At 42.4% G+C, this 11,809-nt stretch overlaps 1 pseudogene; it reads right to left on the reverse strand.

The window, feature by feature from the left end:
• Nucleotides 1–4,840: 4,840 nt before the first annotated feature.
• Nucleotides 4,841–10,936, reverse strand: LOC148183364 (uncharacterized; annotated as a pseudogene).
• Nucleotides 10,937–11,809: the final 873 nt, after the last annotated feature.

Consider the following 11,809-nt stretch of genomic DNA (forward strand, 5'->3'; position numbering starts at 1 on the left):
GTAAAACTTTACAAAATGAAGGCTTTGTTACCCTTTTAAATTCATGGCTCATTCCTGTTACTTTGGCTAAGTAGAAAAGGACTCTGGGAATGACTCAGCTGAATTAGAGGTTGAAAACAAGTTATATAACCATAGAAAAACCAAGTTATATAATCATCATGTGTTCATCTCGTGTTTTATGGTGGTTGGTTGAATTATGTTTGTTGTGCTTCACAAGAATGCAACTGATAAAGGGCTAATTGCTTTAAAAGGCCTGTTTTTTGCAATAAAGTGATTCCCTTTTGCACCTGCCGGGGAGGGGGGGAGGGGGGGTTGTTCCATGTTATTTTGCATCGTTCCAAATGGTGCCCTGAACTACAGGATATCAGACTGCAGTGAAGAGGTGGACTGCAACCAGTAACAAGACCTTGCGAAACCAGGGAGCAGATCAATCCTCAACTTCAAGTAATGGGCTTAAGATGCGCACACATTCCTCACCTTAAGGTGAGCAGCAGGGTAAATCATGAGAAGAAAAATGTGACTTGAGCAAAAGCAGAGCCTAGAAAATTTATGGCAGCTTTTCCATCAACAGATAAGAGACATTTCAGCTGCTAGGCTGACTGCCTTAATAGACTGGGCATCTGCAGCAGGTCCCGACATACTGGGTGCTCCCTAGGTCAAGCCATCCTCTATGGGGATGTTTGACTTTGATAAAGACCCTCAGCCAGGCAGTCTCTGCAAGCAGAGAGCAAAGCTCAGACCCTGATACAATGACAGGGGACTTTATTTGTTAACCACAATCCAATGGAGGGCAAAATGCCAACACAGCTCTTAGCGTTCAGGAACACATAATCACGGAATGATTATATGAAGGTGCTTTATTGAAGTGCTCTGAGTGTCAGGGGTACACATACCCAAATCTGACCCGCCTCGGTTTTAAGCTGAACATGTTTTTATACTCTATCATTATATAACTTACATATCAATTATTAAACTTACATTGTTCTATTGTATGCATTGTTTTTACCCAAGCATGGATTTCTCGTGATCCCCCCAAACCCCTTAGCATTGTTCCTCATGTTCTTTAAACAATAATTATATCTAATCACATCTAACAATTGTATCATTTATCATATACTGATTTACACAGGTGCAGTTTGACCTGATCTATAGCAAGCACAAGGCCTAGCATTTCCCAGGGCCTACTTTTCCCAGGGCTTGCCAAGCCTAACTTTCTTTCTAAGTCCCTGAATTTTCTATGATTTTAGAACCTTTTACTATCATTCCCCCCTTTGAAAGCATTTTCACTTCACTCTAAGTGCAAATGTTTTCACTTGATACAGTCCTTTTTTCTGAGTTTATACTTGATATTCTTCAAATTCTTGATTGATGTAAATGTTGTCCTGGATGTTGTCACGAATTGGAGAACCAGAAGATGGTGGGTGTGGATCTCGTGTCAGTGCCTTTATTATTTTCTGGTTCCAGGACGTTTTCTTCTGTATTTCTCCTTTTAAGATGCTGCAAGCTAACCAAATTGCTAAGTATACAATTAGTAAGAATATCAAACTCTCAATGATAGATTTAATCCATGAACTCGCATTCCACCCTCACCCTTTGAAGATTTTGCCTAACCAACTTGTAGTCTAATCCTTTTGCTCTTTCTGTGCTTCATGCTCTATTTGTTGCAACTGATTGATGTCATATTTTACATCTGCAGTTACATTTGGGATGTGGACGCAGCAATGATCAATCCGTCCCTTTAAAAACTCACACACTCCATGCTCTTTCAGGAGTAGCAAATCTAAGGTCAATTGATTTTGTAATGTCATTTTTGTGGTGGCTTGTAATTGTACGTTTAGTTCTTTAAATTCTTCCCAGGTGACTCTTGCCAGTCTATCTACTGAACCTGTAAGTTTGTACAACATTTCTCTATTCTGATAGTTTGCTATAGGACCAAGCAAAGACTCTAGGGCCCACTCAAATTTCACTCTACTAGAGGGTTCTTGCCAAGTGTCATCCTGATTCTAGTCCTATCCTAATCCTTCCTAGCTGTGCCTGTGTTTAGCCACTGAGTTGTTTTTCAAGCAGATCTCACATTTTGACATTACTGATTTTGCCATTGTTAGCATCTGTACCGAGATTCATTTTTGTTTTAGCAATTTTACCAGTGCCTGTGCACCCCAATGACATTTGTTATGTTTAATTTGAAGAACTTCTCTCATTATCAAGGGGAGTAACACTATTTGTCTTTGTGCAGTTACATACCACCATTCTGAATTATTTTGTGCATTTAGCAAATGTCCCAATTTCTCATCTTCTACTGAATATTTCGGTTTTGGAGGCAAATTAAATTGATATACATTAACTTTTAAAGGTATCAATGCCATTGTTGTTTGCACTTCTAGAGCAATCTGTCAAGCTGTCCAGTCTGCCTTTTGATTCCCTCATAAATTTTGGAGCTTCCTGATTGGTGTGCTCTACAGTGCATGATTGCTACTTGTTCAGGTTTTGTACTGTTTTTATTAATTGCAGGACTGCATCTTGATGTTTAATGTGCCTACCTTGAGAACACAGTAGTCTTCTTTCTTTCCACAGTGCTCTGTATACATGTATTACTCCAAAAGCATACTTTGAGTCAGTCCATATATTTACCCTTTTCCTTTCACTTAGTTCTAGAGCTCTGGTTAAGGCAACCAGTTCTGCCCTCTGGGCAGATGTATTTGATGATAATGCTTTTTTCTCCACTACTGTACTGACTGTTGTTACCACATATCCAGAGTATCTGATCCCATTCTCCATGAAGCTGCTTCCATCTGTGAATAGCTCCAATTCTGGTTGCTCTACTGGGATGTCTTTCAGGACTTCTCTTGCCAAATAGGTGTACTTTACTTCTACACAGTCATGCTCTAATGGACCTTCTTCAGTTGTGGTACCTAGGAACAAAGCTGGATTCAAAAGGTTAGTTGTCTTTAGTGTGACATCATCCTGCCCAGTCAGGATTACCTGGAATTTCATCATCCTGCTTGGAGATAGCCAATGGTCCCCCTTTTGTTCTAAAACAGTGGTTACTATATGTGACAAGTAGGCATCTATGTGTCTACCCATTATGAGTTTTCTAGCTTCTTGTATCAGCATCACAGTGGCTGCAACTGCCCGCAGGCATGAGGGCCATCAGGCACTCACGTTGTCAAGTTGTTTGGAGAAGTAGCCTACCGGCCTTTTTCAGCTTCCCAAATGTTGGGTCAGCACTCCCAGTGCTAGACACAGCCTTTCATGCACAAACAGCTGAAAATCTTTGGATAAATCAGGTAATCTTAATGCCGAAGAAGTTGTCAATGCCTCCTTCAGTTTGAGGAAGGCTTCCTTCTGTGGTTTGCCCCAGGAAAATGTCTGCGTCTTCTGGGCTTCATACAGGGGTTCTGCAGTTAGTCCATAGTCCATGATTCACAGGGGCACCACCCTGTCATCCCAAGGAAAACTCGCAGCTCATGTAAGTTCTGGGGCTCTGGAATAGCACAAATATCTTGAATACAATTAGTACCCAGCTTATGTTGCCCTTGTGAGATTTCACATCCCAGGTAAATCACAGTTTGCTGGGAAATTTGTACCTTCTCTTTAGACACCTTATATCCTCCCATTCCCAGCTGATTTAAAATTTCAGTTGTTACGTGTTGGAGTCTGAGGCACAGAGAGTGTGCCCTTATCTCTGATACCTGGCTCTGACATCCAGGAAAGGACTGAATTTCATAAAACATCCTGAAAACAACTGCTAAGGTTAAATAGAAAAGCTAGGAGTGTAAATGTTTAAATTAGAACGTTTCTTATGTCACTGAGTGAAAAAGTTAATGTTTGGAGTTTAAAGTAGTTTAGAGAACAGAAGACAAGATGGAGGATTTAGGGTGTTGTCTCTTGTCCTTCTTCTTTCTTCTTCATCTTCTTCTTCTAGAGGTTTTAGGGTAGTAATAAGTGATTGGATAGAAGATGCTGCAGTGCAGCTCACAAGTGTTGGGTCATTGGGTCACTAAGAAAAATAATTTACTTGGCATCTGTTAATTGGGTAAATGGACATATAAAAGACCTTGAAAAAAAATCCTTGTTAGCCATTTTGCGCCTTTCTATCTTAGTGCACATAGCTCTTTGTACCTTGTACCTTTGTATCTTGTATACATGTAATGCAGATAAGAGAAGAATAAACAACTAAGTCCGAACAAGAGAAAAAACAGCCTCCTTCTCATCAATTTCAGTTCAAGGGGAGAAAGAACCTAACCATGAAGTTCCATAGTGGGACAGTTGTGTTTATGCAGGTTGTTTTCTCTTCTGCAGCTATCAGTATATCATCAACATACTGTAACAGCAGGTATTGTTCTCTCGGTACTTGCCCATTCTCTGTCCAAATCTCCAGCTCTTTAGCCAGTTGGCTTCCAAATAGGGTTGGACTGTTCTTGCATCCTTGTGGGAGTCGTGTTCAGGTGAGCTGAGTTTTCCTTCCATCTTCTGGACTTTCCCACTCAAAGGCAAACAGTTTCCTACTTTCTTTGTCAAGGGGTATGCAGAAAAAGGCATCTTTTAAATCAATTACAGTAAACCATTTATATTTCTCTTTTACAGATGTTAACAATGTGCAAGGATTAGCTACCACTGGGTAAATATCTTTAGTTATTCCATTTATTGCTCTCAAATCCTGTACTAGTCTGTACTGGTTAACACAGAAATTTGGGCTCGAGTGTTAACTATACAAGTAATAGGTGCACGTTTAGGACCTGCTATTGCTGTAATCACTATGTCTCTAGTTTTGTTATTTCTAGTGAGCATTTTAAATACAACCAACCTCCGCCTCTCTGCTCACCCATGAGAGGCAGAGTTACCAGTTTCTCTGATTCTGAGGCTGTTTGGGCTCCACTCCCAGAAGCTGAGGAGACTGCTTTGGCTCACAGCTTAGAGCCTGTGGAGGTGTGCTGGGTTGTACAGTGGAGGAATTCAATATAATGAACTTGGGACAGTGCCAATTAGAAACTACTTTACTCAACTTTTTAACTAATAAGCCATCCGTTATGTTTCTGGGGACCCCCTTTATCTCTAGTGACCACCCATACTGGCGGTTAGAGATTTGTTTTCCCTTTTCTGGGTTTTCATTAAGAGAACCAATGTATCTAACACCCTTTGCTTTCTCTGATTTTTCTTCTAGGATATATACAGGTCCATAATTTCTACTGTAATTAATTAGCTCTTTTGCAACTTTGCTCCATGTCCAAATTTTATGGTTCCTTGCAGGAGAATGCAATTGTGAACTTGTCGGCTGAGAGGGGGTGGTGAAGGGAGTAAACCCAGGATCAGTGGAACCCGGTCAATCAGTTGGGTTTCCCAAGAAATCTATCTAGTCTATCCACAGGGGTTATAGCTGCTATGGTTTTTTGGAGGAAAATTGCTGTAGGTTTAAGTGATTCTGGAAGGCCTTGAATTAAAGGGGTCATAATTTCAGTTTTCACAGATAACAACATTGGTGATTCATAACCAGCAATTAATTTTCTTTTGTGTATCATTTACAAGCAGGCAGCATTGTGAATGTTTTCCAGTAGTCGGCTGGCGGCACCAACTATAGCAATAAAGTCCCCCCTTTCCAAGGGGTTAAGCCCCTCTGCCCAATAAGCTGCGTGCTGAGTTAGGGACTATGGGTTACGTCTGTCTCCAGTTGTTAAGACGACTTCATGTCCCCAGTACCCACTGGCTTCCCGTTCTCTCAATCAAATTTGATCACCTCCAATGAGAGATACTAGGAATACATATTCTGTCTCTGACTCATGAGGGAGATGCCCGTACTCCTTTTTTTTCTTAACTTAGCCAATTCAGTAGCAGTGTACGGGATTTCTTTAGTGGTTTTATGTGGATCAAGATCTTCATCACTGATATAATTGTATTCTGTTTTAATTAGAGGTTTCAAACTAGGACAGCAGTGTTCCCCCACAATTTTATCCAAGTTAGCTCCTTTTGAGGGTAAATTTGATTAATGAGAGGGGTTTCCCTCTCTTCTGTTTCTTTTAGCGAGTCAGCATTTTTTGAATTTTTATCATGGAGGGCTGCTCGCAACAGATTGATCTTACTCCTTTCTTCATCTAATTGTTTTTGCAAAATTTCAACTAGGTTTTGGAGGGAGTCTATTACAGTTCTTTCCTCACTTCTTCACTTAAAGCACGTTTCTATAGCTGCTCTAAGACAAGCTCCCAAAACTGAACAGAGTATAATTTTATTTTTGCCCTGTTTAAATTTTGTTTCATGTTGTTAAGAACATACTCTATCAATCATATTTTCCAAATTAAACCAGTAAGTGCTCACTCTTCCCCTCCTGGAGAAGGTCTGGTATTGTGTTTTGTTAACAGAGCATAACATGCATAAAATGCAGTTTTAACTTCTGCACTGCCATTTTCAGTAATTTTTACAAAGGGAAAAACCACTACAGGGAGGTATAAACTTAAATTATGCACACACACAGAGCTTTTCGCTTCCCTGTATGGGTGAAAAGACCAAATCTGCTTGGGAGGCATTCCTTCAGTTTAAAATTCTGGTTGTCTCTTCGCTACACCAAGCAGTCAAAATTCATACACACAACAACAACAAAAAACAGTCCTGCCCTTTTGCACGAAGAGATCTTATGTGAAATTCTGCAGACAGAGCTCTCAAGCGAGTGTGGGGTGCTTTTCACCTCAGTGCGTGCAGTTTGCGGGAAATTCGAGTCACCCCCCTTGCTTTCTAGACACTGCTCACTCTTTTGGGAGTGTCGGGCTAGGTGCGGCTGGAGCAAAACGTCTTTCCCCTAATACAGACTGCACAACAAACCTGCAGCCCCTTCTGTCTGTCAGAAATCCTGTCCGTGATTCCAGTTTAAATGTCACAATTCACTAACACGAGTGGGAGTCATGAGAAGTTTGTTTGATCTCAGAGTGCAAAAAGGACACCAAGGGATTTCAGTTTAAATCACAGCAGCAATAATGTACCTTTATTTTAGTGCCACCAACAAGGGTTATGCGATAGAGGAGAGGAAGAGAGCGAGGGAGAGATAAAGAAAACAAAGTAAAGAGAGAGAGTAGAGGGAGTTGTAGCTACCAACGGATGAGACAGGGTCATTGGGGTCTTCTTCCGTAGGGAGATCTTGCCAAAATTAATTTAGCCTTATGTAATCCTTCCCCAAAGTTACCTTGTTTCCAATGTGCTAATAAGCACCCCAAAGGAGAAGCACATGGTATGGGAGCATTGCTGCCCAAAACCCCTTTAATCTTCTCCATATTATAACTATAATACACCACAAATGCCGAACCCGCGACGCTTTCGCAGTCGTCTGAAGGACGGCACTTAAACAATACCAACAGGAATTCATTTAGCCCAACCAAGCGTACCTTTCGCTGTGTCTCATTGGCAGGCACCCAAACCAAACCAAACCAAAGTAAAAGCACCTTACCTCTTCCCCCGGGGACGTTGTGAGCAGCGGAGATGGTCACGGCCGATGGGCTCCCCAAGAATCCCTCGGTGCTGGCTGGAGCGTGATTGGGTCGTGAGCTTTCTCAGCAGCACTCACAAGGTCCCATCTAGGGTCGCCAAAATGTTAACATTCAGGAACACATAATCACGGAATGATTATATGAAGGTGCTTTATTAAGAGCTCTGGGTGTCAGGGGTACACATACCCAAATCTGACCCGCCTCGGTTTTAAGCTGAACATGTTTTTATACTCTATCATTATATAACTTACATATTAATTATTAAACTTACATTGTTCTATTGTATGCATTGTTTTTACCCAAGCATGAATTTTTCATGATCCCCTCTCAACCCCCTAGCATTGTTCCTCATGTTCTTTAAACAATAATTATATCTAATCACATCTAACAATTGTATCATTTATCATATACTGATTTACACAGGTGCAGTTTGACCTGATCTATAGCAAGCACAAGGCCTAGCATTTCCCAGGGCCTACTTTTCCCAGGGCTTGCCAAGCCTAACTTTCTTTCTAAGTCCCTGAATTTTCTATGATTTAAAACCTTGTACTATCACAGCTTTTAAGATTAGGTCTGTGGTATTCGCTGGACAACGAGCCACAGGATTGTGAGTGTCCTGGGACCTGAGAGGCGTCCGGGGAGTGTCACTGCAGCTTAAAGTTACTGCAGGATGTGAAAAACAAGGTTCACAATCCTGATAAAATTTAAAAGGTTTCATATAAACAAAAAAACAATAAGGGACAAAGATAATAAAGCAAAGGGTTAAAATGCCTGGGTGCTTGGCTCTCTGCCAAGAGCACACCTGGTGTCTTGGGAACACTCCTTTTATACCATTTTGCTATATGGGTTTGTTATAGATACATATTATATTGTTGGCTTTTCGCACATATTAAAATGAATGTTATGTGTATAAGAATGGCAAATTTTGTTGTATTAATATAGTTTTCTTTATTTCTGTTATTGATGAAACTTCGAAATAGTAGTATAATACATATATGTTAGGCTATGGCATAGTATTAAAATAAAAACTGTCTTTGTTTGTATAACCCAAAGACAGAGAAAAAAAAATAGCTAGAGAACTCCTGCATTTGTAAACTATCTTATACAGATGAAGACAGCAGTGACCAGAGCTCTGGGGGAGGAATTCATTACATTTCTGGTATCAGGGAACGTATATCTCAATGGCGCCAAGAAGATTGATCTATTGGGAAGGGGGCAAGAGAAAACTAAACAGAAGAACACCAAAGATCCTAAGAAGAATGTATGAATATGTATGAGAATTTATGGATATGTAGTAGGATTCTGTTTTTAAGGGACCATCCTTTGTTAGTAAGGTGTGCTCTCTCGGCTGAATGCAGAGACACCCGGCCATATCTGTATACTTCACTTTATTTTTTTCTCCTAATTTTCTTTTTTATTAAACTTTTAAATTCTATAAAAATTATGTGAACCTCGTTTTTCACAGGTTTAATGCATATTCAAACTTTTCCAAGTATGGTTGCTAAATGTGAGCAGAAAGCAGGGAGCACAGCAACTGTGGAAAAGCAGGCTGCATAACTTTCTCAGACTAGCCTGACAAAGTGGCCTGGGAAATCATAAGGAGGAATCAAAACAATCCTCAGAGATAGAAGACAGCCTTGCAGGTGCTGTTTGTCAGTTTCTTGTTTTCTTGCAAAAGGTCGAAGGGTGTTGTATGCCACTGACCAATGATGGTGATGTGTTAGTGTCGCCGCTGAAGATGAATAGATCACACGGACACAGGTCAAGGTGTGGTGAAAAGAAGAGAAAGTTTATTTTTCCTCCCAGGATTTGTAGGCTTCTGACCACGGCCAGGGATTGGATGGTCAGGATAACACTTTCTCACTGCGCTGGCCATGAGAGATGCCCATCACAAGACGTGTAACAGAAAGAATGTACACATATCTATGTTTACAGTTACTGTCCTGGGAAAGTCCTTAGAAAACTATGTTAGCAAGCTCAAAAGCTGAGTTTTCAGGGCAACATCTCACCCTTTTTGGTTTAACAAAAAGAAAAGAAAAAAGAAAAATGAACAAAGAAACTAGCAACATTATAAACAATCAAAAGGATAAATAATAGGAAAATACAATACTCCATACAATCAGAAGGCTGTAATTTCAGGGTGATATCTCACCCTTTCGTTATTACAAAAAAAACCCAAAAAAACAGAAAAACAACAAAACTCAAAAAATAAATGACACAGTTGTCCAACATCAACACCTGCTTGTGGATGGGCCATCGGGGTGAGCATGCATGTCATCTACATCTGAGTCCTCATCCGTTGGCCCACCCATCCGATGACTTCCAATTTGGTCACGGCCTCCAGCCCGCTCGCAGGTCGAATGCTGCCTCTGCGGTTGTAGGTCAGGACGAACACACTTCACAGGTATCCAGCGTACCCCAGTATCTGTGGATACACAAGCATACCCTCGCCCCAAAGCAATGAGGTCATAGGGACCCTCCCACTGTTTTGTGACCAGATTCCTCACTCTAACCTTTGCCCGAGGCTGAGGCGGCTCATCCGAAGCCCTCAAAGAAAGGTGATGGTTCAACATGACTGGGTTACTGGAGTTCTGTGGCACCGTGAGGTGATTGAGGGTATATAAAGCTTTATCCAACCGACTGTGCAGGGTCTCACCCTGCATTCCCCGTTTCTGCTTCTGTAGAACTCGTTTTAGTGTACCATGAGCACGTTCCACAATAGCCTGACCTGTCGGAGAATGAGGGATACCAAACTTGTGTGACACACCCCACAACTGCAGGAACTGCCGCACCTTCTGAGAGGCGTAAGCAGGACCATTATCGGTCTTCACAGCAGAAGGCACGCACAAAACAGCAAAGGCCTGCTTCCAGTGGGCAATGACATCACAGGTTTTTTCTCCTGTGTGAGCAGAAGCCCACATGGCAGAGGAGAAGGTGTCCACACTGATGTGCACATACCGAAGCTGGCCGAACTCAGCAACCTGAGTGACATCTGTCTGCCAGAGCTCCAAGGCCCGAAGGCCCCTGGGGTTTACCCCTGCCGGCAAAGGTGCAGCAAGTGCATGGCAGTTGTCACAAGACTCAACGATGTCATGGGCCTCAGCTGACGTCAGCTGGAACTGTTTCTGCAAAGTATGTGCATTCTGATGGAAGAAGCCATGCGATGCCTTGGCCTGGCCGAGAGTATCAGGCTGAGGTGCAACCCAGGCTGGGTTAGCCAATTTGTCAGCTCTTGCGTTACCTTCTGCAATAAACCCTGGCAAACTGGTGTGACTCCGCACATGCAGAACGTAATATGGATGTACCTGGGCTTGAATGGCACTCCACAAGGCCTTCAGTAAATGAAACAAGGCTGGATTGCTGACCTCCTTCAGGACTGAATGACCCAACCGTTGGGCTATGTCGGCCACATAGGCGGAATCCATGACCAAATTGAAAGGTTCCTGGGAAAACTTCTGAAACGCCATGACAGCAGCCCGTAATTCCACCAATTGGGCTGACCCAGTCTCACGACTCTCCAAGACTTGCCACTCAGATCCTTCCTTCCAGGTAGCAATGGCCTTTCCAGTCCTCCCCAAACCATCAGTAAAGACAGTGGGGCCTTGCACAGGCTCCTGACTATGTTTGGGCCGCAAAGAAAGTTTTGTGAAGTTTGCCACTTGCAGCAACTTATGACTGGGCAGATGGTAAGTGATCTGCCCAGAAAAATTCTCTAGAGCACTTTGCATGGAAATACTGTTTGCAAAGCTTCAGTCAAAGTCCTCCCGCGGTACCGGGAGCACAATCTTCGCGGGATCTGCACCCATCAATTGTAAACACCGTTGTCGGCATTTAATTATCAAACGAGCTATCAGCTCAAACATCGCCGTTGCCGTCTTCTGCGGCTGATGGGGCAGGAAAATCCATTCTAGGACATGCAAGGGATCAGACCACTCATCATTCCACTGGCCAATGATACCCGCAGGATGCAAATCTGGAGTAACAATGAACACAGCGACATCAATGGAAGGGTCAATGCGATGAACCTGACGAGCGGAAACCGCTCGCTGAACCTCCTCCAGCACCTGCTGCGCCTCTGGGGTCAGTGCCCGAGGTGACTTTAAATCAGAGTCACCCTTCAATAGACCAAACAAGGGGGACAATTGTGCCATGGTCAGTCCCAAGTAGGGACGCAACCAAGTAACGACACCCACCAATTTCTGAACATCATTCAGTGTCTTCACCGAATGCACAAATTGCACCTCCTGGTGTTGGACTGTCCGTTCCAAAATTTTCACCCCTAAGTTCTTCCAAGGAGGTTGTTGCTGAACCTTTTCTGGAGCCACTTGCAGCCCATGAGA

This window comes from Pseudopodoces humilis, chromosome 12 (genome assembly GCF_049639895.1).
Source record: "Pseudopodoces humilis isolate 2021_Gansu_Grassland_sample_001 chromosome 12, ASM4963989v1, whole genome shotgun sequence".
Taxonomy (NCBI): domain Eukaryota; kingdom Metazoa; phylum Chordata; class Aves; order Passeriformes; family Paridae; genus Pseudopodoces; species Pseudopodoces humilis.